The sequence below is a fragment of the Bubalus kerabau genome, chromosome 6, assembly GCF_029407905.1.
Source record: "Bubalus kerabau isolate K-KA32 ecotype Philippines breed swamp buffalo chromosome 6, PCC_UOA_SB_1v2, whole genome shotgun sequence".
NCBI lineage: Eukaryota > Metazoa > Chordata > Mammalia > Artiodactyla > Bovidae > Bubalus > Bubalus kerabau.
The window spans coordinates 24,914,417-24,941,779 of record NC_073629.1 but is presented as its reverse complement, the minus strand read 5'-3'; the positions used below and the strand labels follow the sequence as shown (position 1 = coordinate 24,941,779).

Below are 27,363 nucleotides of genomic sequence, written 5' to 3'. Positions count from 1 at the left end.
TAGCTGTGTTTCCTTGTGCAAGTCACCGAACTTTCTCATCTGTAAAATGGGTGTAATAATAGCACCCTCCTCAAGGCCTGAGAACAATGCTTAGCCCACAGAGGTTCTATATGCTATGATAAATCACTTCAGTCGTGTCCGACTCTGTGCAACCCCATAGACGGCATCCCACCAGGCTCCCCCGTCCCTGGGATTCTCCAGGCAAGAACACTGGAGTGGGTTGCCATTTCCTTCTCTAATGCATAAAAGTGAAAAGTGAAAGGGAAGTCGCTCAGTCGTGTCCGACTCTTAGCGACCCCATGGACTGCAGCCTAACAGGCTCCTCCGTCCATGGGATTTTCCAAGCAAGAGTACTGGAGTGGGGTAACATTGCCTTTGACAAGGAAGGCGAATACACATTTAACTTAACAGTGGTTATCTCAAAGAGTGGGAATACGCAATGATTACCTTTTTGACACTCTTGTATTTATTTAACTCTTTTTAAGGGCATGAACATTTTTTGTAGCCAAATTAAAAAAAATAAATGCCTGGTTTTACTGCATATGGCCTGATGATGATTAATTTACATATAATTACAAGAGTCTCATACCAACAGAAATGTCAGGTATTATCATTTTCATTTTACATAATGGGAAATAAAGACATGAATAAAGTGAAGTGATTGATTAAGCTCACACATGAAGTTATTTGTAAGATGGAACTAGAACAGAAACAACATAATGTAATAGAAAACAGATTTTGGGGATCAGACAGTCCTGTATCAGGTTCAATTGCTTCTACATATCCCAGCACTTTGTACAAATTCTTTAATCTCTCTGAACTTCAGTTTGATAATCTGAACAATGAGGTTAATAATAATAATGGCTAATATTTGTTGTGTGCTTACTATGTACAAATACTCTAGCAAGAGCTATGAATGCATTATCTCATTTAATCCTTACAAAAAGCCTTATGAGGTAGGTAGTATTATCAACTCTGTTTTACAGGTGAGGAAACTGAGGCACAGAGGGGTTCAGTGAGCAGTGAATATCTAATAAATAGTGGAGTCAGGGCCTGAACAGAAGCAGATCAAATTCAGCTATACATGCTTCACTTAGTCCAGAGACTTGGGGCACACACATGAAGGGGAGGGACCCACTGCAGGACAGAGTGGACTCCTGGAACCATCAGCAAGCCTCCCTGTGAGACTAGAATCTCTGTAGATACTTCAGAAGGAGTGTATGAGAATACAACAAAGCACTCAATAAATTATTTGCTTTTATCCCTCTGCTTCAATAAATGATGCTACCTCCTAGACTGTACAACCTCAAATCTGCTGTAATTTTATGTTCATGTAATGAACTTCTGTGGGGATGTGTGATTCTCTCTCTTGCACTGCACACAGTAAAGATAATCGCCCTGTGTACTTCTTGTTTTCCTTTAGAAGTGGTGGCCAGTACAGGGCAGGTGACAGGGACAGTGGTTCTTATTCATCTGGGCAGCAGCTTCGGTGCTAATTCTAAACACAGGTGGTGAGAGAGACAGCCAACAGGAAGGGGGAAGGAATCACTGCTGACATGTGCAACTGGCAAGATTGATGGTTTCCCTCTCTCTTTCTCCCCAGTGCGTCGGCCTGGGGGCAGAGACGCAGGAGCTGCTGTGCTGGGGACAGTAAAATACACAGCGCAACGTCTACCTTGCGGCCACGCTGATTAATGAGACTGAAATGACACAGAAAACAGGCGGTGCTTCGGAAGGAGAATTCACAGGCCTTTCTTTCTTTAATGATTTCAACAAAAGCAGTTCCCATAAACAGCTGGGTTTGAACTGGAATACCCCGCGGTTACAGCAAGGCAGGGGTGTATTTGGTGGAATGTGTGGAGCAAAGGGTGAGGGTATAAGGGGAGTTTGTAATGAATTAAATTCACTTGTGATCACTGGGTACAAATCATAATGAATGAATTCCTTTCCTCTGTCTGTTTGGCTGAAAAATGTCATAAAGTTCTGGGTAAGATATTTACTTACCTAACCATGTAAAGAGGACATAGGAATATACCCACAAAGACTTTTCGCCCCAACGAAGGCACTCATTTAGTTTTTTAGAGCTGAGAGACGGTGTCATCAATTTGTCATGTTTTACCACAGCTACATAATGTATGTACTAAAACACAGTACTCTTTTTGAGAAAAGATGAATTCAAATACCAAATATTATTTCTAGTACTTAGTATCAACTATTTACAAGGTATATTCATTAGGCTTTCCCACCAGCAGCTCTTCAAACTTAATATGATATCCAAAATTAAATCTACTGGCTCATAATCTTCCAGTAAACTGCCCACAAACCTGCTCTTCTGTATTTTCAATCGTGGCTAATGACAGAACCATCCACTCAGTCTCCCAAAGGTAGCAGCCACCAGATTCTTTCGTTTCCTTCACCAGATTCTGTGGGTTAAAATCCTGACTCCTTCAATCGCTAGATACGTAATCTTTGGTGAGTATTGGGTTGACCAAAAAGTTCATTTGGGTTTTTCTGAAACAGTGTATAGAAAAACCCTAATGAACTTTTTTGGCCAACCGACCCAATATTTGTGACTCAGTTTCTTCCTCTGAACCAACATTTTAATGGTATTAATACTACTTCATAGGGTTATTATAAGAATTAAATATATGAGTAAATAAAAAGTGCTTAGGAAAGTGCCTGGCACAAAGAAAGTACTCAATAAATATTAGCAATGACTGATCTTAAATGTGCTCACTGCATTTATATACATAAAATTACATGAGGTGATGGATGTGTTAACTAACTTCATTGCAGTAACCACTTCACAATAATATGGGTAACAAACCATCTTGTTGTTCACCTTAAACATACAATATGTCAAATATATCTTAAGCTGGAAAAAATCAGCTGTTATTATTAACATTACCTAACCAATTGCTAAATCTTCAGGGACAGTTTCCAACACAATTTCACTACTCCCTCTCCATCAACAGTCTAATCTCCAATCACTTCACCTGTGCTGTTTCAGTGGCTTCTATCTAGCATCTATATCCACCATATCACTATCTGAACTATCTTTTTAAAAGTGACTCTCCACTGGTTTGTCCTTTTCTACAGAGTTAAGTCTAAACCCCTCAAGTTAGTGTATAAAATCCTTCATAATCTGACTTCACACACATACAGATAACAGACCTGGCAGGGGCAAGTAGCTCCCTGAATGAACCCTAATTAAGCAACTGAGAAGTCTCATTAGAAACTTCAGGTTAATGATTTATAGTTAATATTTTATAACATGCTATTTTTCATTAATCATCCTTAGCATCAGAGCCAATATTGTATTCAATTAAAACCACAAGAGCAATCTTCAGGATCTATAATTTAAAACCCAAATGTACAAAATATTTATATGCCAGCTGATATTATTCTAGGTCAGATTAAATTTAGAGAATTTCCATTGCTGGGTGTAGTGGGTTGAGTATGCCCCTCCACCAAATTCATTCTATCTAGAACTTCAGAATGTGACCTTACAGGGAAGTAGGGTCTTTGCAGATGTAATTAACTAAGATGAGGTCATACCAGATCAGAGTCGGACATAAATCCAATGACTACTGTCCTTATAAGGAGAGGAGACAACACATAAAGATACAGAGGGGAAAGGTCATGCACCAAAGGAGACAGAGATGGCAGTGATGTAGCTGCTAGTCAAGAAACACCCGTGTTTGCAACAAGTCACCAGAATCTAGAAAAGAGTCCAGGAAGGATTCTTCCCTAAAGCCCCTGCAGAACAGCATGGCCCTGCTGACACCTTGATTTCAGACTCTGAGCCACCAGGCATGTGACACGATACATTTCTGTTGTTTTAAGCCATCTGGTTTGTGACACAGTTAACGCAGCCTTAAAGAATAATACACTTGGATAATGTGGTAAACTAATAGGATGAGTCTTTCAGGGCCAGTCTGTTAGGACACTGAGCTTCTTCTCCAGAGCTGCCCAAGCCCATGCTGGGGCCAGGCAGACTAGAACACAAGCATTCTGCATTGGCTATCGTGACTGGCCAGACCACAACCACACATACGCAGGTAGTGGTGCTGAGGTCAGGAAGCATTTTTATTAGGTTCAGTTCAGTTCAGTTCAGTCGCTCAGTCGTGTCCGACTCTTTGCGATCCCATGAATCACAGCACGCCAGGCCTCCCTGTCCATCACCAACTCCCACAGTCTACCCAAACCCATGTCCATTGAGTTGGTGATCCCATCCAGCCTACATCAAATAAACAAATAGCTAAGATCAATGACAGGGATGTAATGAGTTGCTGTTACTTTGTTTTGGGAAAAATCAAAGGTCTAGGATCATATCTGCATTGCTTCTACAAAATTACTGTATATAGTTAGCTTTGCTCCATTTATTCTGTCCATTTAAACAGCAGATCTGAAATTTCCTCACACTATAATAACTCAGAAAATGTAAACTTACTCTTAGCAAATACCATTTCCTCTGGTCCAAAAAATATTGATTGTGCACCTCTTCTGATGAAGCAGTATGATATGTACTATTTGAAGAAAAGCTATGACAAACCTAGACAGCATGTAAAAAAAGTAGAGACGTCATGTTGCAAACAAAGGTCCATATAGTCAAAGCTATGGTTTTCCCAGTAGTCTTGTATGGATGTGAGAGTTGGGCTATAAAGAAGGCTGAGGGCTGAAGATTTGGTGCTTTAGAACTGTGGTGCTGGAGAAGACTTTGGAGAGTCCCTTGGACAACAAGGAGATCAAACTAATCAATCCTAAAGGAAATCAACCCTGAATATCCATTGGAAGGACTGATGCTGAAGCTGGAGCTCCAATATTTTGGCCACCTGATGCAAACAGCCAACTCTTTGGAAAAGACCCTGATGCTGGAAAGATTGAGGGCAAGAGGAGAAAGGAAAAAGAGGATGAGATGGATAGATGGCATCACTGACTCAATGGACGTGAGTTTGAGGAAACTCAGGGAGATAGTGAAGGACAGGGAAGCCTGGTGTGCTACAGTTCATGGGGTTGCAAAGAATCAGACATGACTTGGCGACTGAATAACAATAAGAAACACTGCTGTTCTCCCCTGAAAGGGCTTTTTTTTCTTTGAAACCTTAGAGATTATTTTTTGGCATAATGACCTCAGCCCAAATCATTTTGAGATACAGGTTTTCTTAGATAATAAACAGTGAACTATTTCTCTTAAAAACTAAGAAAACACATCTATAATCTTTCTTTGAAGCTCTTTAGAAAGATTTTTTTTTTTGGCTGTGCCATGTGGCTTGTGGGATCTTAGTTCCCCAACCGGGGGTTGAACCTGGGCTTCAGCAGTGAAAATGTGGAGCCCTAACCATTGAACCACTAGGGAATTTCCTAGAAAGAATTCTTATAAAGCTTTATATGAAATAAACTTGGGGGGGGGAAGGGTAAAATTCACATTTGGAAACCAGTGTCAGCTGATCATTAATTCACCATCCCTCTTTATATTTGAAAGATCTCAGGAAGTTATCAATGATAGCCCATAATGCTGAAGAACAAATAATCCAACATATTTTCAGCATGCCAGAGTTTCCTGCTTGTCACATTGTTGAGCCTCTTATATAAAAGTTTTGAAAAATCTGGCAACTTATGCAGATCCAGAGGCTCTGTTGTCAAAGAAGTGTCAGCATAGAGGTCATTTCAGAGTTTCCAATTCTTTAAACTTATTAATGCGTGTCTGACTTTTCTGCAACCGCATGGACCGTAGCCCGCCAGGTTCCTCTGTCCATGGGATTTCCCAGGCAAGAATACTGGAGTGAGTAGCCGTTTCCTTCTCCAGAAGAATCTTCCTGACCCAGAAATCGAACTCACATCTCCTGTATTGCAGGCAGATTCTTTACCACTGAGCCATCAGAGAAGCCCCACTCTTGTTAATAAACCTTAGAATTTTTCACAGTTGAGTTTTTAGCCCTTCCTCTAAAACTTCACCACCCCACATTCAATTTTCTATTTATGTTTAATGGAAATGTCATAGTTCTGATTTGCACTCACTGTGTGTGTATACATGTACAAAATAACTCTGCATTCCTTAGTCAGTTGTCTCATTGTGCCTAATGAAATTCAAGAATATTTCTTTAATTAAGGGAGACTTGTTTTTTCTGATTGTTTATACAAATTGATGACATTTTTTCATTCTGCTTTAAATTGTCTCATCATTTATCATTGACTAAGCTGAAGAAACATTTATCTCATTTATAAAGTAATGCAGTATCATAGTTTCATTTCTCTGATTCCAATTACTTTATTTGGAATTTGTGCATTTTGGTGCTGATCAAGTTGTAAAATAGAAACCAAAATAATTATTCTCCTTCATATTTTAGTTTGATTTTCAATTCCAAAAACCTCCCTTTATTCATCAATGAATATTTATCATGTCCCTTTTGAAGTAAACACTGTTTTCCAATAAATTTCCAAATCTGACTATTTTTACATAGTTTATGTATCTGTATGAGCATATTCTATTTTTATAAACATACTTTGAGTCAAAAATGAAAAATTTTCAACAACTTCACCACACAGCAGCACTCACATTCAAATTGTAATGATTTTAAATACAATTTCCCTTGGCATTTTTGAGACCCTTTCCTCTTCAACTGGAAATTTTTTTTTGTTGCACATAATTCTGTTTTATGACTAAATATTAGTAAAATAATTAGTGTAAGTAACAGAATATTCCCATCTTCAACAGTTTCAATCAGATGGCTTGAAAGTACATCTTGAAAGTAGTACCTTATTTTTCAACTACTTAGATGACAAATTACTATATACTGAATAATGATTAATGATGAAATACTTGGTACCACAAACGACACCAGCGCTTGCCTCAGTTCTTGGACATTTTTGTGAAAAATAACACCAACTTATTTTTTATATTACTATTAAATAATCATAGTTATTTTGAAAGTAACTGCAGATGTTTGTGTCGTAACCATCAAATAATGAAGAGCGAGGAACGTATGTACCAAGTAAAACAAAGCTGTTTTGTGAGGACAGGCAGAACCCCAGCTGTGTAAAAATGATGCTATTGAAATGTCATCAGTTGAGTTATACCAAAGTATAATATATAGATGATTTTCTTTTTTTATTTTCCATCTTGATGACAATTTTTTTTTAAAAAGCACTGTTGGAGAATAAATAGCCCAATGACCTATTAGAAGAATTACATAACAAAGTATTTTGCAAGTTCTCTTGTGTTTCTAGCAATTTTGCTGGCTCCTATCCCACCAGCACTGATGAGGTAAGAAGACTCAAGAAGACTTAAGAAGTTAAGTGTATTTTTTCAGCCTTTTTTTTCCTCACTGCCTTACTCCATGAATTGTCTACTTCTTTTAGTTACCTGAAGAAGCCATATTCTTTCCAAAATTGAACCCTCTGCACATTCACTTCTCTCTGCCTGGTGTGCCTTTCACCTGCCAAATTTCAGTTTATCTTTTAAGACTCAGTTCAGTTGTCACCACATTTATGAAGTCTTCCCCAGCTTCCCTAGGTTTAGGTTGGGTTACTTGCTCCTTTAAGTACCCACAATGCTTTGTTCTCCCTCTGGTACAGCATTTGATTGGGCTGTAATTTACTTTTCCAGCAAGTCTGCTACCCTCACCAGCCAGTGACATTCTCATGGGCAAGATCCATGTTTCTTAACATTCTTAACATCAACAGAGCGGAGGTTTAATATATGTACATAAGTGAGGTAGAAATGCATACTAACCGTATGACACTTCCACAGTGCAGGAGCTGGAAGCCTGGTCTTATCTTACTCAGCATCCCCAGGGAAGAGAATGAGGGAAGGATGTTCACAAGACTAGAAGGACATTTTCAAACTATCCTTTGCCGGGTTACCTTTGCATCTTTTATCAACAGCACCTACAACTATCAGAACACCTTTCCAAATTCTTAATGTATGGCAATCTTTGTAAGATTTTTTTGATTCTTTAATTTGTTACATTCTTGTTTCTGTTTTCTGACCCCAGGGCATATGGGATCTTCACTCCTTGACCAGGAATCAAACCTGCACCCCCTGCACTGGAAGGCGAAGTCTTAACCTCTGGACTGCCAAGGAAGTCCCTGTATTTCAATCTTAGCTGAATCTACAACACACTATTAGAATAAAATGTGCTGAAAAAACTATTTTTACGAACCCTTGATAAAGTTGTTCAACTCTGCTCAGAACGTAAGCAATCTTACTTTAAGGTTCAGGATGGATTTTATGTGATAATTTCCTGATTTTATTTTAACTAGGTACAGTTAGAAGGCAATTTGCAATTTGCAAGTATACAAAGAGCTTGTAGTGTAAACTCAATTTGACTTTTGACTAGTTCTGCCCTTAGGTAGAGTGTGTCTACCACACAATACAGCACTATTTCCTTTTTCTGGAAGACAAGCAAGGCGTGCACTGCTCCCACCCCCAACCCCCTGGCCCCCGCCCTTGCCCCGCCCCCAAGGAACCCAGGAGCACGCCTAATCCAGCAAGGGCAGAAGCACAACAGAACACTGCAGGTCAGGATGTTTTGAGTTGAGTGAGGGGATGGGATTTATGGGAAAACTGAGTGGAAATGTGTTTATGTTTTTTAATCTGAATGCTTAAAAAGGATACATTAACAATCTCAAAATCAACATCAGATGTTGTGTGATGACTTCAACATAACAAATAACCTCTTAAAACAAAATATTTTGAAATCCAGTTCCTCCTTTGCTCACCTGCTGTTGCTCTGGTTCAAGGGGCCAGGGCTTCCACTGTGACATTTCCAAACAACCAAAAGCAACCTGGAGGAAAATGCTTTGGTCCTACGGGTGTCCCTGGTGGTAATGAAACAGCAAACTCCTGACATTAACTGGCAAGTTGAGCAGAATGTATCTTTTAGTATCAGAATTATTTCAACTTCCCCTCACTAGGAAACAACTGATTTGGAATATCAGTTCACTGATTTAAAATATAAACAAGCCCATGCTATTTTTTAAATAAAGGATAATAAAACAGTCTTCCCAGTGAAAAAGTTACACTTTACTAGTCTCATGCTTCTGTATACCACAGGTGCTCCAACTATAATTACTGACTAAAGGAGAGTGTCATCACCAGTTTCTTCTCTTAGAAAAATAAAAGACTAGAAGTCTTTTTCCTTTTCTTTTTCAAGCACTGTCTGTCCTTGCCGTCCTTTCCCTTACATCTTTTACTTTTTACTTGTAAAACAAGCCATTAAATCTGAAATCTGGATCTTCACTTATTACATCTGATACAGAATTCCTAACATGGGTTCCAAGGCTAACACACAAGCCAGTCATTCAGCTTTAAGTAAGGACATCTGAATTATCTAAGTTACCAGAATTTAGTAACTCAGATGAGGAGGCAAAAGCAGGAAGGTACAGGTTCTTTGGGGGACCCTGAAATTGCAAATAGGGGCCCCAAAATGACATTTCTGAACCTGGGCCAGAAGCTATAAGCGGCAGAATAACGTGTGCTATATCTAACGACTCAATCCGCCAGCATTGCCAAAATACCACTGCCATCCCTCATCCTAAGGAAAGTGAACAAAAACTGAGGGTTTAGACAAAAGGTATCATATATTAAGTCCTGTTTCCAAACTGCAAACTGTTAAGGGCTTAGTCTAATGACTATACTTGATTTCACCTAGGCCCTCATTTAGGGTCAAGAATAGTTTAATTCAATTAAAATAAACTTTCAATACGCACATGTAGGTAACAGACCATCCACCAACCTGCTTTCCTTCCTTCCTTCCTCCCTTCCTTTCTTCTTTCCTTTTTCCCATCCGTTTATCCATCCATCCACCCATCCTTCCACCCATCCATTCAAATACTTATTGAGGACTAACCATGGTACAAACACTGTGTTCTTGTATCAGTGGGGATACAAGAGCTATACCTGATCCCTGCCCTTGAGAATTCTGTAGCTCAATGACTATTGTGCCATGCCTAGCAATTCACTGGTCCATTTTAATTATAGCTAATTTAAAATCTCTAGTCTACTTAAGACCCAGGAGCTCCCCTCTTATTAGATGACTCTAGTCCATTTTTACTGAGTTCAGTATGTAGCATCAGCTTCCCTACTCTGTACTGCCAAATATTTCCATTAGATAACCATCTTCTTTCCTCTTCTGTTTTAGAGAGGAAAATCTCTCTAAGATTAATCGTTTCCCACGGTGCTACCGATTTTATACCTTCTTGTGTTCTTAAGAATATTTCTCCATCAAGTTTTCTTTTGCTTTCTCTCATCTTAAATCTTACCTCTTTCTACATTCTTTCCCATTGTGTAGAAGTACAGAAAGAGGTCTAGCCCTATATGGAGTTATTTCTTCCTTTTCTACTCTTCCCCAAAATCACCATGAGAACCTTGTACTTGCCACCACCACTCTTAACTCCCCATAAACTGGTTTCTCAACCACCAAGTTACTACAGCTTTTCTAAATCAATAATGGTTCCTTAATCCTTCACTCCAACAGCCTCATCTGCCTGGTTGTTCCTCAAAGACCTCTTTGAATCTAACAACTGACACTCTTTATTATCATACTTCAAAACCCTCTCCTTGATTTCCACAAAACTACACTGTGTTGCTTGTATTTCTGTCTACCTGGTATCTCCAATTTTGTCTGTTGGCTCCCGATTTTCCATTCTTACTTGCTAAATGGGGTCCTATGCCACAGCAGCTGTTTTTACCTTTGTTCTTCTATGACAGATAAAGCTCACTGAAGGAAGAGACTCCCTTCTTCGCCTTCTCTTGCTCCCCACTTGGGTCAAAGAATGGCTTATTGAATTCATCAGTTTCAAGGACCACGCCTGGGTCCTGTTTGTTATCAGGTGAATCCTGCCCTTTCTGCCATCCCTATGAGCCTGCCTGGAGCCAGGCTCCCTAGACTCCCCTCTTCCCTTATTAAGAGGTCAGGTTGATCTCTTGCACCCTCTATCTCAGGCTGCTGGTAATTCACATCCCAACATTTGAGTCTGGGTTTAGGTAAAGAGTCTCTGGCCCAATCAAGTTTATCAGAGCTACACTTTAGGGTATCAGGCCCATGCTAAATTGATGATAAAACAGTAGTTTAATTCTCATAGGCCACCATACCCAGCAAAGCTCACACAGAGGGGATTCTTTAAAACTAAGAAGGGGTCCAGACAGATAATGTCACTAAATAAAATTTTTTTTAAAGGACAAAAGTAAATAAATATCTTTTAAAGAGGGACTCCCTGGTGGTCCAGTGGTTAAGAATCCCCTTGCAATACAGGGGACTTGGGTTTGATCCCAAGTCAGGGAACTAAGATCCCACATGCAGTGGAAGATCCTGAGTGCTGCAGCTGGGACCCAACACAGCCAAATAAATAAGTATATATAAAAAAAAAAAATCACAGGAGTCTGTGAGGGGCTGAGCTGAGATCAGGCTCAGTTCTAGACACTGGTAAAACAAAGGTGAAGGAAAAGATGTAATCCCTGCATTTCTGGAGCTTATCTTCCAGTGAGCTGAGCATGCATGCTAAGCTGCTTCAGCTGTGTCTGGCTCTTTGCAACCCTATGGACTATAGCCCGCCAGGCTCCTTTGTCCATGGAATCTTCCAGGCAAGAAGACTGGAGTGGGTTGCCATTTCGTCCTCGAGGGGTCCTTCCCAGCAAAGGGCCTGAACCTGTGACTCCTGCATTGCAGGCAGATTCTTTCCCGCTGAGCCCCGGGACAAGCCCCCAGCTATAGCTATAGGGACTTCATATAAGCGATGGGGCCACTCAGCTCCTCCAACTCACTGTGTTCCACTGCAGCTTCAGAGCCAGCAGGGCAATAGTGCGATCTGAAGGACCGCCCTTGCTCCAATCTTTCCCACTTGCGCATCCCTGAAATTCTTTTAGCAGAACTCAAAATCTTTTTCATGTTCAATGAATAATAAAGGGCTCAAAATGCTAAATATTTGGTTGAAGTGAAAATAATGAAATCCATTCGTATTAAAGTACATCAAATAATAACAACAGTAGCAAATTTATATTGAGCACTGTGGTATGCCAGGCTCTTTCTTCACATTGCTGCTCAACTGTTGGAACAAACCTATAACAAAACAGTAGGTGCTACAACTAGTCCCATTTCACAGGTAAGGTGACTAAGGCACAGAGAGGAGAGGGTAAGTCCCTTGGGAAGGAGGTGGCTGGGCCAGGAAGTCTAACTCTAATAATGACTTGACATCACCGCCTTCCCTTTATTTTTAAGCCAGGGAGGGGATCTGAGAGCAGGTAAAAACTATAGAAAAAACAACTCGCCAACTACAGAAAGGGTTAGTCCAGCCTGCATGAGTGTGTGCGTGCTTAGTCATATCTGACTCTTGCGATCCTTTGGATTGTAGCCTGCCAGGCTCCTCTGTCCATTCTCCAGGCAAGAATACTGGAGTGGGTTGCCATATTCATTCTTTGGGGAATCTTCCCGACACAGGGATCGAACCCGAGTCTCCTGGGTCTCCTCCATTGTATGCGGATTCTTTACCCACTGAACCACCAGGGAAGCCCCCAGTCTATCCTGGTAGTAACCAAACAGAAGCTGTGAGCATGTGCACAGAGCTTAGTGGGGATAATGCTGCTTTGCTTGATGTATGGTTTGGAGATTTCACTTGTGTTTCTTCATGGAGGAGAAGTATTTGTTGTTTTCAATGCAGTATCTAAATGGAAAAGAACAGGAAGATTCTGAGAATAAAGTCCTCAACAATGAGAGTGTGGACGGTACCATTTTGGAGCAGAATAATAGCTCAGTAAAGAATCTGCCTGCACTGCAGGAGATCCAGATTCGATTCCTGGGTTGGGAAGATCCCCTGGAGAAGGAAAGGGCGACCCACTCCGATATTCTTGCCTGGTGGATCCCATGGACAGATGAGCCTCACAGGCTACAGTCCATGGGGTCCCAAGTACAGACATGACTTAGCGACTAAACCACCACCACCATCTACTGGATAACCTGAACAAGGCATGCAACCAGAGTGCTACTGTCCATGACACCCCTTTCAGTAAGCTGGCCAGAACCCAGCCAGGGTTTCTCCAGCTTCCGAGGTCAGCATGGGAGACTTGGGAGTTGCTTGGCAACCATTCCTGTCCACAAAGAAAAGTAATGTCCATGATTAGGGCTTGGCAACTCTTCCTGCTACCCCCTACCAGCATAAGAGACAGAACAGCAACTGCCCTATGATTATACCTATTGCAGAAACTATAAATTAATCCCTAAATACAATCTGCAAAGACCCAAACTAATCTTGCTTTATCAGAGCTTAGAGTTAGATGGCCTCCAGCTACCTTAAAACACAGCCATATGCCCCTGATATTACAGGACCTATTATGCAAGGCTCCTCCCAATCCCAGAGGATACCAAATGACATGCCATTGCTTGCTGTTGCTTCCTATCCACATTTTTAAATAACAGAATAGAACGGAAAAAAAAAAAAATCCAGCCACAATTGGCTCCAGTTGGTGTGAATAATGAGATGTGGTTGTCAGAATCCTGGAAAGCTGCCAGCTTGGTCATTAGCTGTCCAGATACTGGGCCCACTTATAAAGAGGGTAAGGAATACAACTTTAAATGAGGTCAGTTTTAAGGAGATTTTAAAAATATGGCATTTGGATGTGAGATGAAACAATCTTAGGAATTAAAATCCTCCTTGTATTAAGTGCTCTCCTTAAGAAAGGGTACAGGTTGTGATGAGATGAAGCTTCCTCAGTTTGGGGAGTCAAGCTTTGCCCAATTAAAATCTGGCCGCTTTTTTTGAAGTGTATGATGGAAGAATCCAAGCTTTGACAAGTTGGCAGTAATCCTTGTGATCTATTTTACTGGGATATATATTGTCACTGCAAAAATAAAACATACTACAAAACTGGAGAGCAGACCCTGCCTGTGATCATTAGACAGACTGGACCAAGTGCCTCAAGCCTTTGATGCCCCTGACATATTATTTTCTGGATGGTGTCCAGCAACCCAATGCAGAATAGCTTTTTCTCTACTGTATCCAGATGGCAAATGGAAGAGATCAAATTCAACAGTTTCAGAGCTAACCTTAATGGATGTGAAAGGCTGGCTTCTCCACCAGCTTTTCAGGGATCTACAATACAAAAAAGGCCTTTGAACAAAGAGACAAATAATTGACTTTATTTTCCCCCCTCTCTCTTCAAAACTAAACCATGGATGTAGTAATCTGGTTCAAATCCATCTTCTGGTTGAAAAGGACAGCCAAATACCTGATCAGTTCTAATCACTGGCACTCTCATGACACTTTCTGTGAAGTTCAGATGGGTGTTGCTCTTAATATTCTGGACAGCTTTTTTTTTTCACCTTTTAAGCAAATATTTTCAATCTTCCTCTGTTTCCTCCAAACTTTAATTATATATATATATATATATATATATATATTCTTAAATGTTTAGGCAGCAGCATTTTATAGTAAGATTCACACACCACTTACTAAAGGCTGAATTTCAGAACTGGTGAGCATGAGCCTTGCACATTTGTGTTATTGTATACACACACACTAGAACTTCACTGAGTCCTTTTGAAGGCATATGGTATGACAGTCTACCTCCTTCTTCGGACAAAAGATTTCACTCACTGAAGTGCCAGGACTACTTCATTATTAAATAATGTCACATAAAAATCCTATGGTGTAGCTCATAAGACCAGCTTTGCAAGTAGTAAGTGGTACAGGAGACAACAATAAAGGGGGCTTTCAAAGAAAGGAATAAGTTTACCTTCCACGAGCCAACAAAACAGAAAGGTCAACTTCAAGTAGGAGTTCTTCAGCTGGATTCATGGACTTGTAAAACTGTACACAAAATTTTGAGAGTTTATGTACATATTTTTCTAGGTAGAAGGTCCATATTTTAGGAAATAGTGACACGCCCCCCACCCCCCAAAGTATAACTCTGAGGACAAGACTTAATGGAAACAAGATGAGGTACATTAACATATCTAAGGAAAGAATATGCCTCCTGGAGGGGTGGAAGCTTAGAAAAAGCAGCTCCTTTGGGAAAACTTTGGCCATCTGTTTTAAAGCCACGTCCAAGGGAAATGGTGCTATGACACCAGTCAGGAATATGTTGTCCAAGAAGCATGTATGCTCCAAAGTGAGGGCGGCGTTTTGGGTTATCACAGCTTAATTACAGTTGCCAGTGAGGTGACCCAAAGACCACCCCCCACCACACACACACACCTTGTTCTGATTCCACACCCATCAAGCTACCTTATTTAATCACCTGGTTTCCCAATTAATTTTTCCTACAAGTAGAGAAATTAAATTTTCCTGCAAGTAATCCATAAAGAAAAGTAGCTGGTACCCCTGATCATTCTGTCTTCATATAGGATATGTTGTGTGCACGTATGCATGTGCAAAAACTTGCGTGTGGCCTGTGTGTGTGTACTGTGCAAATGCACAGATGCACGTGAGCTGGACTCCTACCTACCTGGCTACTACTATCTTGGCTAGTTCTTCTCATCATTCCAATCTCTTAAAGTTGAAATGCTCACAGCTTCAGTACTTAGACCTCTTCTCTTTCTAAAAACACTGCCTAAATATCACACCCAATCTCATAGCTTTAAGCACAGTATATGCTGAAGACTTACAAATTTATGTCTGCATCTAGATGTCTCTCTTGAGGTTGGGTCTCATATATTCAACTGTCTATCTGACATCTCCATTCAAATGTTAACTCGTCATCTAAACTCCTGATCTAAACTATTCATCTAAACTCCTGATGTCTAAAACTCAACTCCTGATCTTCAACCCAATCCCCAAAGTCTTATTCCTCTTGCTGTTTTTACCATCTTAAGAAGTGGCAAATTCATTCCTATAGTTGCTCTAGCCAAAAACCTTGGAATCAATCTTGATTCCTTCTTCTCCTTGTACTGATCAGATAATCAGTAAAAAACAAATAAACAAAAAAACCTTGTTGATTGTACATTCTCTAAAATAAATGTCAAGAATCTGACCACTTCTCATCTTTGATGAAATCTTCTTACTGAGCTTCTCTGGTGGCTCAGATGGTAAAGAAACCACCTGCAATGTAGGAGACCCAGGTTTGATCTCTGGGTCAGGAAGATCACCGGAGAAGGGAATGGCTATCCACTCCAGTATTTTTGCCTGGGAAATCCCATGGACAGAGGAGCCTGGTGGGTTACAATCCATGGGGTTGCAAAGAGTTGGACACGACTAAGTGACTAAACACACAAGCACATTTCTATTACATCCTTGTCCAAGCCACTGTCATCCCTTATGCAGATCTTGTACTGGCCTCTGATTGGTCTTACTTTCATCTTGCTCTTCTATTTTTAACATAACAGCCAGGGTAGGTTTAAAAACCTGTGTCAGCCTTCCTTCCTCCAAACAAAGCCTTCCAATGGCTTTGCAACTCAATCCTAATAAAAGACAAAGTCTTTATAATTGCTTCTAAGATACAATTGTCTTCCCCACGTCCACCTTCCTGTTAGCCATCTGATTTCATATCTCCATTATGTCCTGACAGCCATGCAGAAACTCCAATCCTGGGTCAAGGCTAAAAAGCTCATTCTTCACTTACATATTTTGGTAGCTGAGCACTTTTGGTGAGAAATCTTAAAACAATGTAGAATCTACCCATAAATTTAAATTACAGTTTCTTAGGCCCTAGATTCTCAACACTGCTTAATGAACCATTTTTAAAAACGTACGTAGTATTAACGATGTGCCTGGTACTGCTCCAGACACATAAATATTAACTCACTTAATCCTCACAGTAATTCTGGGAGGTAGACATTTTTATTGTCTCCATTTTACAGATGAAGAAGTTAAGGTATAGAAAAGTTAAACAACTTGCCAAGTACATATTGCTAGCTGGAAGGAAAGCTTACTAGCTCCAAACTCTGGCAGTCTGCCTATGGAGTTCAAGCTTTTAACTCATCTTGCAGATGAGGAAAATGAGGAATAGATGTCAGTAACTTGCCCAAAGACTTCCAATTACCAAATAGAACTTGACTTTGAACCCAGGCAGTCTGACTTTCAGTGCTTATCCACTAAACCACTACCTGATTCCATTATCTCAGGACTGAAGCTCCCTGAGGGAATTTATACCCATCAGGTTTTAGGGTTCCTGAATTCCCCACCCCAAACTCATCTAGACCCACAGTCATCTCTACCCCCTTTCTCCCAGCCTCAGAGTTTATCTGTTTCTCCTGATGTTCAATCATTTGCTCTGGAGTGCATTTCTTTCCATCTCTTTCCTGTATCTGCAATCTCTCCATCTTTACTGGCTCCTGCAATCATGCTCAAGTCTCCACCATCCCCAAAGACCTTACCTCCAAACAATTCTCTTGGTCAGACCATTCTTTAAAGCTCCATTCTCCCTCTCTGGCACGTCATTCTCATTTAGGCTCCTCACAAGAGCAGTCCCAACTTCCTCACCTCTCATCTCATTAATTTGCACCAATAACTTCTAAAGCTGTTGTTGTTGCTAATATCATTAGTGATACACCAATTATAAACCCTGAGAGGTAATTTTTAGTTTGTATCATACTATAGCAGTATTTTGCTCTTCATTTTTCCTTTGAAATTCTCTACACTCTTGGAATCCTTTGACCCACAATTTAATGATTCTTCTCTCATATCTCTGTTGGATTTTTCAACTCTGGTCTCTCTCTCTCAGTTTAACACTATGAAGGGTTAAAAACTGCTATATTTTTGAAAATTATTTTTCCTACTTTATGTGCTTTTCTTGATGATCTCTCTAAACACATAATTTAAAGTGCTACTCAGCTGACAGCTATCTTGTCAGGGATCTTGGCTTTGTTATTTTTTTTTTTTTGGAAGAGTCCCTTCTTTCTCTCCCCCTTCCTTCTTACATGTGGTCCACATGGAAGCTGGATGACCCTCTCTCTACAGTCAGTGTGAAGGCAGGCATTTGACTTTCAGGAAGACAGGAGTCACGGAACACTGACCAAAAGTCTGCTATTTAAACAGAAAAATAAGATGAGGGGAAAGCTGTGTCTCTGTTTGAGTCATAGATATGTTAATATATTCCCAATCAAAATTAAGGACACATGGTCTGCTAAAGCATTTCTGTTCTATTTTAGAATGTGAAAAACAATGTGGGAGATGTCATGTGGATGCTGAAACATTGGAATTTCCAAGACATTTTAAAGATTGATGGGTACAACTCATCCTGGGTTTAACAAGATGTTTGGCCACTGTAGTCACGAACTTATCAGGAAGATGCTGCAACTAAACCCCATCTAACAGACAAGACATCCTATCATAAAACAGTTCTGTGATTATGCTAGGTTGATTTGGGGTTTTATTAAACATGTAAATGATAAATTGGTAAGGAAGTATAACAATAAGCTTTCCTTAACAACTACTAAAATGTCAATAGGCCATTTTAAAAGAAGAAAACATAAGTTCTTTGTAATGTAGATATAAATTCTTCTTGAACCATACTACTGTACTCTCGTGTGTGTGTGTGTGTGTGTGCGTGCTCAGTCACTCAGTTGTGTCTGACTCTTTGTGACCCCATGGTCTATAGTCCACCAGGTTCCTCTGTCCATGGGATTCCCCAGGCAAGAATACTAGAGTGGATTACCATTCACTTCTCCAGGGGATCTTCCCAACCCAGGGATCAAACCCAAGTTTCCTGCATTGGCAGGCAGATTCTTTACCATTGAGCCACCTGGGAAGCCCCACTGTACTCTATCATGGTCCAAAGAAAAATGGAATAGCACTGGATGGGAAGCTTGTTACTGCTGTTCAGTCACTTAAGTCATGCCTGTTTTTTGCAACCCCATGGACTGTAACCTACACTCCTCTATCCATGGGATTTCCCAGCAAGATTCCTGGTATGGGTTGCCATTTCCTCCCCCAGGTGGGACACTTACAAATGGCCTTATTGTCTACACAGTGTAACGGTACAATGAGACTTAGGGCTGTTTTCTGTATCTCTGCAGAGCATACCAAGATCTGTAGAGCAAAGGTCCTAAGGCATGCCTTCACAGGTTGCTTTAAAGGAACTTACAATGAATGATTAAGAAAAATTGTATTGTATAAATGCTGACATAATAAATGAACATTTTACTTCCTTCAGGAGTTGAAAGCATACTTTTAATACTACAAAGCATGATGTCATTTGTTATATAGATAATATGCATGTTTATTGAACTAGACAGTCTCTTGAGGCAAAACTACACTCAAAATAAAACCTTCTCATCTTAATTCTCAGTTTGTCTATGCTTTTCTATATACAAAGGTAACAAACTTTAGTATAATTTACAGAGGTAGCAAACCCCAGTATAATTAGATACAGTTATGAAAAACGGAAGCTGCACCTGTGAAATAATGTATATATCATAAACTGTTTCCTGGTGGAGTGTTCACAAAAAAGTCTGAATAAAAAACAACCCCTTCTCCAAATCAAGCTTTCCATCTGTCTTAAAGCAAATGTCCATAAGAAGAGAGAGTATATAAGGAAGGATTTGTTAATTTCTATAAGAAAGGTACAAAGTCCTATAAAATTTCAAAATGGGAGCAATCATTTCCAGCTAAAGGACAGTTTTCCATACATGAGTTATGTTTTTGTTGTTTGCTTGTTTTTTATTTTAAAGAATCACCACTCTTTAAAGATTGATGGTACATACAAATTTAAATGGGAAGAAAGGTTTTTACAAGGAGAGATAGTGACATTAACAAAGAAGTCAAAGGAAATAGCTCTGAGCAAACCTGGAAATTCTATTAACTCCAGGGCAGAGGATCCATGTAGGTAGGACAGCAATGACCTGGGGAAGTGTTTTGGATCTGGACTGTGAAAGGAAGGTCGGAATGAGGGGTTATAAGGAGTCTAAACTTTATGAGAAGCCCTCAAAGATTTCTGAACAAGGGAACAACATCATTAGCACACTGCTTTGGGGAGGTTAATCTAGTCAGATTGACCCTTATGGCAGAAAGTGAAGAGGAACTAAAAAGCCTCTTGATGAAAGTGAAAGAGGAGAGTGAAAAAGTTGGCTTAAAGCTCAACATTCAGAAAACTAAGATCATGGCATCTGGTCCCATCACTTCATGGGAAATAGATGGGGAAACAGTGGGAACAGTGTCAGACTTTATTTTTGGGGGGCTCCAAAATCACTGCAGATGGTGATTGCAGCCATGAAATTAAAAGACGCTTACTCCTTGGAAGGAAAAGTTATGACCAACCTAGATAGCATATTGAAAAGCAGAGACATTACTTTGCCAACAAAGGTCTGTCTAGTCAAGGCTATGGTTTTTCCAGTGGTCATGTATGGATGTGAAAGTTGGACTGTGAAGAAAGCTGAGCGCCGAAGAATTGATGCTTTTGAACTGTGGTGTTGGAGAAGACTCTTGAGAGTCCCTTGGACTGCAAGGAGATCCAACCAGTCCATTCTGAAGGAGATCAGTCCTGCGTGTTCTTTGGAAGGACTGATGCTAAAGCTGAAATTCCAATACTTTGGCCACCTCATGCGAAGAGTTGACTCATTGGAAAAGACTCTGATGCTGGGAGGGATTGGGGGCAGGAGGAGAAGGGGATGACAGAGGATGAGATGGCTGGATGGCATCACCGACTCGATGGACGTGAGTCTGGGTGAACTCTGGGAGTTGGTGATGGACAGGGAGGCCTGGCGTGCTGCGATTCATGGGGTCGCAAAGAGTCGGACACGACTGAGCGACTGAACTGAACTGAAGGGGAAGGATAGTGTTAAGAATCACAAGGTTCTTAAGATTGGTAAGAGGTAAAGGAGAGCAAAGTAGGTGAGAAGAATTATATATTATTGAAGACATAACCATCATAAAGCACAGAGGACCCACCAGGTGCTGTGCACTGGCCAAGGGACTTTACACATATGATAGAATTTTGAATCCACATAAAAGTTTTACCATGTGAGTATTACTATTAATACTTTTCAGATGAGGAAACTGAGGTATAGTGAGATTGCATAACTTGCCTGACATCACACAGTTAGCATGTAATCTGACTGATCCCGAAAGTCGTGTCCTTTCTGCTTTACCACACTTCCTCTTCGTGAGGGGTCAGTCAAGTTTAAGATGACAAGTGTAATGTTTGTATGGCTGTTGAGTCTCTAGACACTGGCTTCTCTGGGTTACTGAGTTTCACAGCTTGGCAGCATGGGGGTGCCTGGAAACATGCCAGCCATGGGAGAAGCCAATATTGCCTGCACAGAAGGAATTTCCTTCACAACCAAGATGGCCAGGTAACCAGTATCCACGGAGGGCCAACCTGGCTCTCTCCCCAGAATTGGCAAGGGCTCCACATCATCTGGCCCTTAACATCTCCCTTGGGACTCCACCTTCACGCTGCACACTTACCCCCAACCCAAGAGGCTCTTTTCTCTTTCAGTAAATTTATGAACTGGCTGCTCAGACCATTCTCCCCCTGGGAGGACAGGAATCCAAATCAGGGATTTAAGTAAACAGCTCCATTTCCCTTCACAATTACATTCTCCTGCTCCCCAAAAGGGGCTCAAACTATTAGAGTAAAGAGTGAGGCTGAATGAATATAAAATAGAATGGTCCATGCAAAGTTTCTATTTGTGGGAGTTATAAGGAAATGTTCATGAGAAGCCCTTTGTCTGGTGTGTAAAATAAATTCTATTCAATGTTGCTAATTGTGAAGCCTCAACAGCATCCCAACTAATATACTAATTAGTAATAACACTTCAATTTATAATAGACTCTAAGAACGTTTTGGAATGAGAATTTTTTGAATCAAATTCTTACTCATTCCTTGTAGAAATGCCCCACAACACTAATTACTTTAATCTTTCCCATCTTCTCACTTTGCACCTCTGTTATTTTTGAAGAAAGTATTCTAGCCATAAATCCCAACTAGACCCTAGACAGTGGTCCCCTGGCCATCCATAAGCTTCAGCACTCACCACCTCCCCTCTGCCTGCAGGGCTGTGCACAGGTTGACCTTGCAGCTATAGACTGTGTATAAACACAACTTCCTACATGCACCTAGGGACTTATGTGTTAAAAGCCCTTATTTTACACAGGGTAATCCTAGTGGCAGTAGCCAAAGAGAGACACGGAGATAAATTTATAAGACAGCTTTGCTCCTTTCTCATAACTCATTGAGCCAAACAAGACTGTAAGTTCAGCAACAACAGAGGATGATTTACAATTTCTACTCTGCATGTTATCATGGCAAGATATATAAGTGACTTTCACAGAACAGATTTAAAAGTTTGCATGGCAGTTATCAGCGTATTAACACGGGTAATTTGCTTCAGAATTTAACGTCATTTAATACATTTAGTACACAGAATTTGGAATTAGTACTGCCTAGGGTTACCATCTTGGGTCTGACACTTGCTATGTGACCTTGGGTGAGCTACTTAACCTCTCAGTAGCTTCATCTATAAAATGGGGCTAATATTAACAACGATCTCATTGCATTGTTAGGATTAAACAAGCTAATGCGTGTCAAGTGCTTCAAACAATGTATGGTACATGGTAAACACTCAATAAAAGTGTGCTGGTATCATTTCCCTTCTCATCATATTCCGTAATAACTGAAATGGTCACAGTCCCATCAGACCAGGGTCCCAGAATGAATTAAACATTGAATTAATTTTAGTACAAATAAGAAAATAATACCTATTGAACTAAAACTTTAAAGCATACTGACATTTACTTATTTAATTCATCATAGTTACAGAACTGGTAAAAAATAAATAAAATTCTTTGAGGGCCAAGCAAAATTCTGAACATTCTTTGCTCTAGAAACATGTATATCTAGAGTGAACAAAGTCTTTCCAAGAAGAAACAAAGGACAAGCATAGAAGAGCTGTGTGGCTTTTAATAGCCCTACTGCTCAGGAGTTCCCTGTGCTTCAGCTCAAAGTTGGGCCCGGCTGGTTGAGAGCTCCAGAGAATGGCCAGGTCCCCTCTGTGTCCTCAGCCTGAGCCTCAGGTCAAAGGTGACTCCATCCTGTGTCTCAGTTTATCTTTTTTAGCAATGTCCTAATACTGAATATGTAAACAGTTCCAAGAAACCCCAGCTGCTGGGAAGTGAAAATTTCATCATTGAAACTGTCAATATCGCCAGGCTTCTTTTCTGGGAATTGTTACATTCAACCTCAGGACAGCTTCATATTGTGCTGATTTGGTTCCAGTTATTTTTATCATCCTAAATTGAGCATGCACTGATGCTCAATTTATTATGCTCTATATCATATATTAGTACATACTAATATATGTACTATTAGTTACTAAATATGCTCAATATCATATATTAGTACATACTAATATATGTACTATTAGTTACTAAAGAACGCATTTGTAAAGTCATACCCTCCTTTGGATATATATTACAAGGAAACACACTTGAAGCTTGCCTCCACAATTCCAAGATTTTGGATAACTGAAAGAACATGGATACTTTTGTTTTAAAAAGTTTTCCCACCTGCTGAAATACATGTAGAACTGACTGTTTAAAAAGGCCATGTGTTGTTCCATAGAAGCTAATTTTTTGTCTTATTTTTTAGAGAAAGGCAAATAAATATACAGTGGATTCTTCTAACAATAAATGATGATGATAATAAAAAAATGGGAAGATACAATGAAAATTTAATCAATAAGTAAAAATTTTAGATAGCTAAATAACAAAACATTGCATGTTGTCCTCAAGATTAAAGGAGAATATGGGAAGCATTCTGAAAACTACAAAGTGTTATATTAGAGCAGAATATTATTAATGAAAATAACAGATTCCACTTGAAAATTGTTATTTGTGATATGCTATGTTATATTATGTTTCTGAAAGCACTGATGAAAAATCTACAATCATTATCCCAAGAACCTTAAACAAGAAGCAGTGTAACCAAGGTCATTAGGGGCTCCATCCACAGTGGAGTTACCTGGGACTGAAGAATTTCACTAGAACACCAGGACAGGAATGCAAAGGAGAAACTGACATCTCTGTTTGTCCACTGGTTGGTGTCCCAGCCTAGAGGGCAGGGAATGTAAAAGTGGAAATTGAGAGAACCTCTGTGGGTTAGAAATCAGGGTGGTCAACTGCTTTTGAAGAGACAAAAGCAAAGTCGACAATGCAGTTCTTAGCTAACCAGAAGTAGGCTCAATGCAAGGAAGACTGTGCCAAAGAAAAAATAGAGCTGTAGATGAATTTTGGTAAATGATTACAAGACCATAAACAGTCAGATGATGGGTTGGGATGAACCTAGATATGACCCTGCTTTGCTCAGTAAGCAGGGTAGTTAAGAAAAAGTGTAAGCTTCTGACTGGGAATAAGAGGTAGGGTATGACTTCCCTGGTGGCTGAGACGGTAAAGCATCTGCCTATAATGCAGGAGACCTGGGTTTGATCCCTGGGTTGGGAAGATCCCCTAGAGAAGGAAATGGCAACCCACTCCAGTACTCTTGCCTGGAAAATTCCGTGGACAGAGGAGCCTGGTAGGCTACAGTTGATGGGGTTGCAAAGAGTCGGACACTTCACTTTCACTGCTAAGAAATGATATAGAGAGAAAACTGTTAATGCCTGAGCAGGGTTAAATTCAGTCATGCTGGAGTCAATGTATCACCTCTGTGCCTATAAATCATCTTTCTGCATCTAGTGCCTCACATGGGCAGAGCAGCTTCTATTGTAAGCCTGTACATTTATCCTGTGGAAATTCAGGAGGAAGGCTTAGGCCTCATGCTGATAGAAGAGAGATTCCTGAACCCCTGATAGGCGGTGGTAAAACAGGATCAAGAGCAGAGCTGAAGAAAGTACTCTTTGGGAGGTGGCTAGAGGCCAGGTGAGTGGTGAACAACTTGCCTGCCAGTTCAGGAGACATAAGAGATCTGGGCTCGATCCCTGGGTGGGGAAGATCCCCTGGAGGAAGGCATGGCAACCCACTCCAGTATTCTTGACTGGAGAATCCCATGGACAGAGAAGCCTGGCGGGCTACAATCCACAGGCTCACATAGAGTCAGACACAGCTGAAGCAACGTAGCATGCATGCACAGAGGCTAGGTTGTGCATAAGACCTGCATATTATGCAGAAGCAAACTGTGTTTGGATGAAAGAAAGAAGCTACAAAAGAAAGAAGAAAGGAAAGAAAACTGACTGCTATTATCTCAAATACTCTAGCTTAAGATAAATGGAGAAAGGTTGCATTTTATTAATAAAATACATACATATCAACTCATTTATAGAGCAGCTCCTTAAAAATCCATCCATCATATGTGGTCCTAAGCCAACAAACTCAATTGGATATTTAAGGAAGATGAAGTATTTTTCAAACTTTATCTTAAGAAATCCAAGACACTGTGGCACCGTCTTAGCAGTCCCTGGCTGTATGTGGAGGGAAGGAGGGGCCAAGCAAGTGGGGCCATAGCTACTTTAGTATTTCTTAAGTCAGAAAAGTTCTTCTCATTTTTAATTGGAGCATAATTGCTTTACAATGTTGTGCTAGTTTTTGACATATGACAACGTGACTCAGTCATAAGTATACATATGTACCCTCCCTCTTGAACCTTCTTCCTACTCTCCTAGGTTGTCACAGAGCACTGGGCTGAGTTCCCTGTGTTATAAGAGCAATTTCCCACTGGCTGTCTATTTCACACATGGTAATGTATATGTTCCAATGCTACTGTCTCAATTTGTCCAACCCTCTGTGTCCTCTGCTCTCTCTGTCTCTATTTCTGCCCTTTAGACAGGTTCATCATTACCATTTTCCCTAGATTCCATATATATTCACTAAGACACAGTATTTTTCTCTTTCTGATTCACATCACTCTGTATAACAGGCTCTAGGTTCATCCACCTCACTAGAACTGACTCTAATTCATTCCTTTTTATGGCCGAGTAATATTCCATTGTACATATGTACCCCAATTTGTTTATCCATTCATTTGTCGATGGGTACCTAGACTGCTTCCATGGCCTAGCTGCTGCAAATAGTAAGTAGTGCTGCAATGAACACTGTGGTACTGTGTCTTTTTGAATTATGGCTTTCTCTGGGTGTAACCCAAGTTGTGGGACTGCTGGGTCATATGGTAGTTTTATCCTTATATTTTTTAAAGAAATCTCCATACTATTCTCCACTGTGGCTGCATCAGTTTACATTTCCACCAACTGTGCCAGACGGTTCCCTTTTCTCCACATCCTCTTCAGCATTTATTGCTTGTACATTTTTTGATGATGTCTGTTCTGACTGGTAGGAGGTAATACCTCATCGTAGTTTTGATTGGCATTTCTCTAATACTGAGCAATGTTGAGCACTGTTTGTGTTTACTGGCCATCTGAATGTCTTCTTTGGAGAAATGTCTGTTTAGGTCTTCTCCCATTTTTGATCGCATTGTTTCTTTTTCTGATATTGAGCTGCATGAGCTGCTTGTAGTAATATATTTTGGAGATTAGTCCTTTGTCAATTGCTTCATTTGCAATTATTTTCACCCATTCTGAGAAAAATGCTCTACTTTTATCTGCTTTATCTAAGAGGGATTCATATAGGATTTTATTTGATAAGAGATCACTGGTCAAGTGGGAAGAGCTCAGGGAAGGCTGGGTGGGAATCCTGGCACTGCCATTTACCAGCTCTCTGATGGGAATATTTCCTAGCCTCTTTAAACCTTAGTTTCCAGTTTTACAAAATGGATAGAATAATATTTACAGGATTTTTGTGAGAAGTAAATAAGATAAAGCTGTATAGTACATAGTAAGAAGGCTTAGCACATAACAAGCCTTAGCTAACTGTTAGTTCCCTCTCTGAAAGATATAAGGATATGCATACATATATGCTTAAATATACAAATAGATGTGTGTGTGTGTGTGTGTGTGTGTGTGTGTACAGATATATATAGAAAGAGACTTCCCAGTTGGCGTTAGTGGTAAAGAACCTGCCTGCCAATGCAGGAGATGTAAGAGATGCAGGTTTGATCCCTTGGTTGAGAAGATCCCCTGGAGGAGGGCATGGCAACCCATTCCAGTACTCTTGCCTGGAGAATCCAATGGACAGAGGAGCCTGATGGGCTACGATCCATAGGGTTGCAAAGAGTTGGACACCACTGAAGCAACTTAGCATGCACGTGCTCTCACACATACACACACATTTGCATAAGCCTCCACAGACAGTTCTGTAACCTGTAGACATGCAATAGATATACTGAGAAAGATTCTGGCAGTCAGCAGCCTCACCCTCTTCAGCATTTCCTGACTGTGGCTGCTAGCATAAATGCTCAGCATTGATTCACACTTTCTCCTCTGTATATTCAGCAGTTATCCTCAGTTTTCATCAGCTACACAAAGAGATTTTTAAAGATTTTTAAATACTATTGTTTTGAATAAGCTAAGTCAGTTCACGTGGAAAATTAACCTAGATAGCATT

The 27,363-nt window shown here is 40.2% G+C and overlaps 1 protein-coding gene across 4 annotated transcripts in view; it reads right to left on the bottom strand.

Annotated features, from left to right (window-relative positions):
* The window catches only part of WARS2 (tryptophanyl tRNA synthetase 2, mitochondrial), a 95,831-nt gene that overhangs the window by 62,796 nt on the left and 5,672 nt on the right, over positions 1-27,363 (bottom strand). Inside the window, exon 2 of one of the 4 annotated variants that reach the window (XM_055584595.1) lies at positions 14,732-14,805. The exons of the other annotated variants lie outside the window; for them this stretch is intronic. The gene's annotated coding sequence lies outside the window, so the exon portion shown is untranslated. The remainder of the gene's footprint in view (positions 1-14,731; positions 14,806-27,363) is intronic. 4 annotated transcript variants of the gene reach the window in all.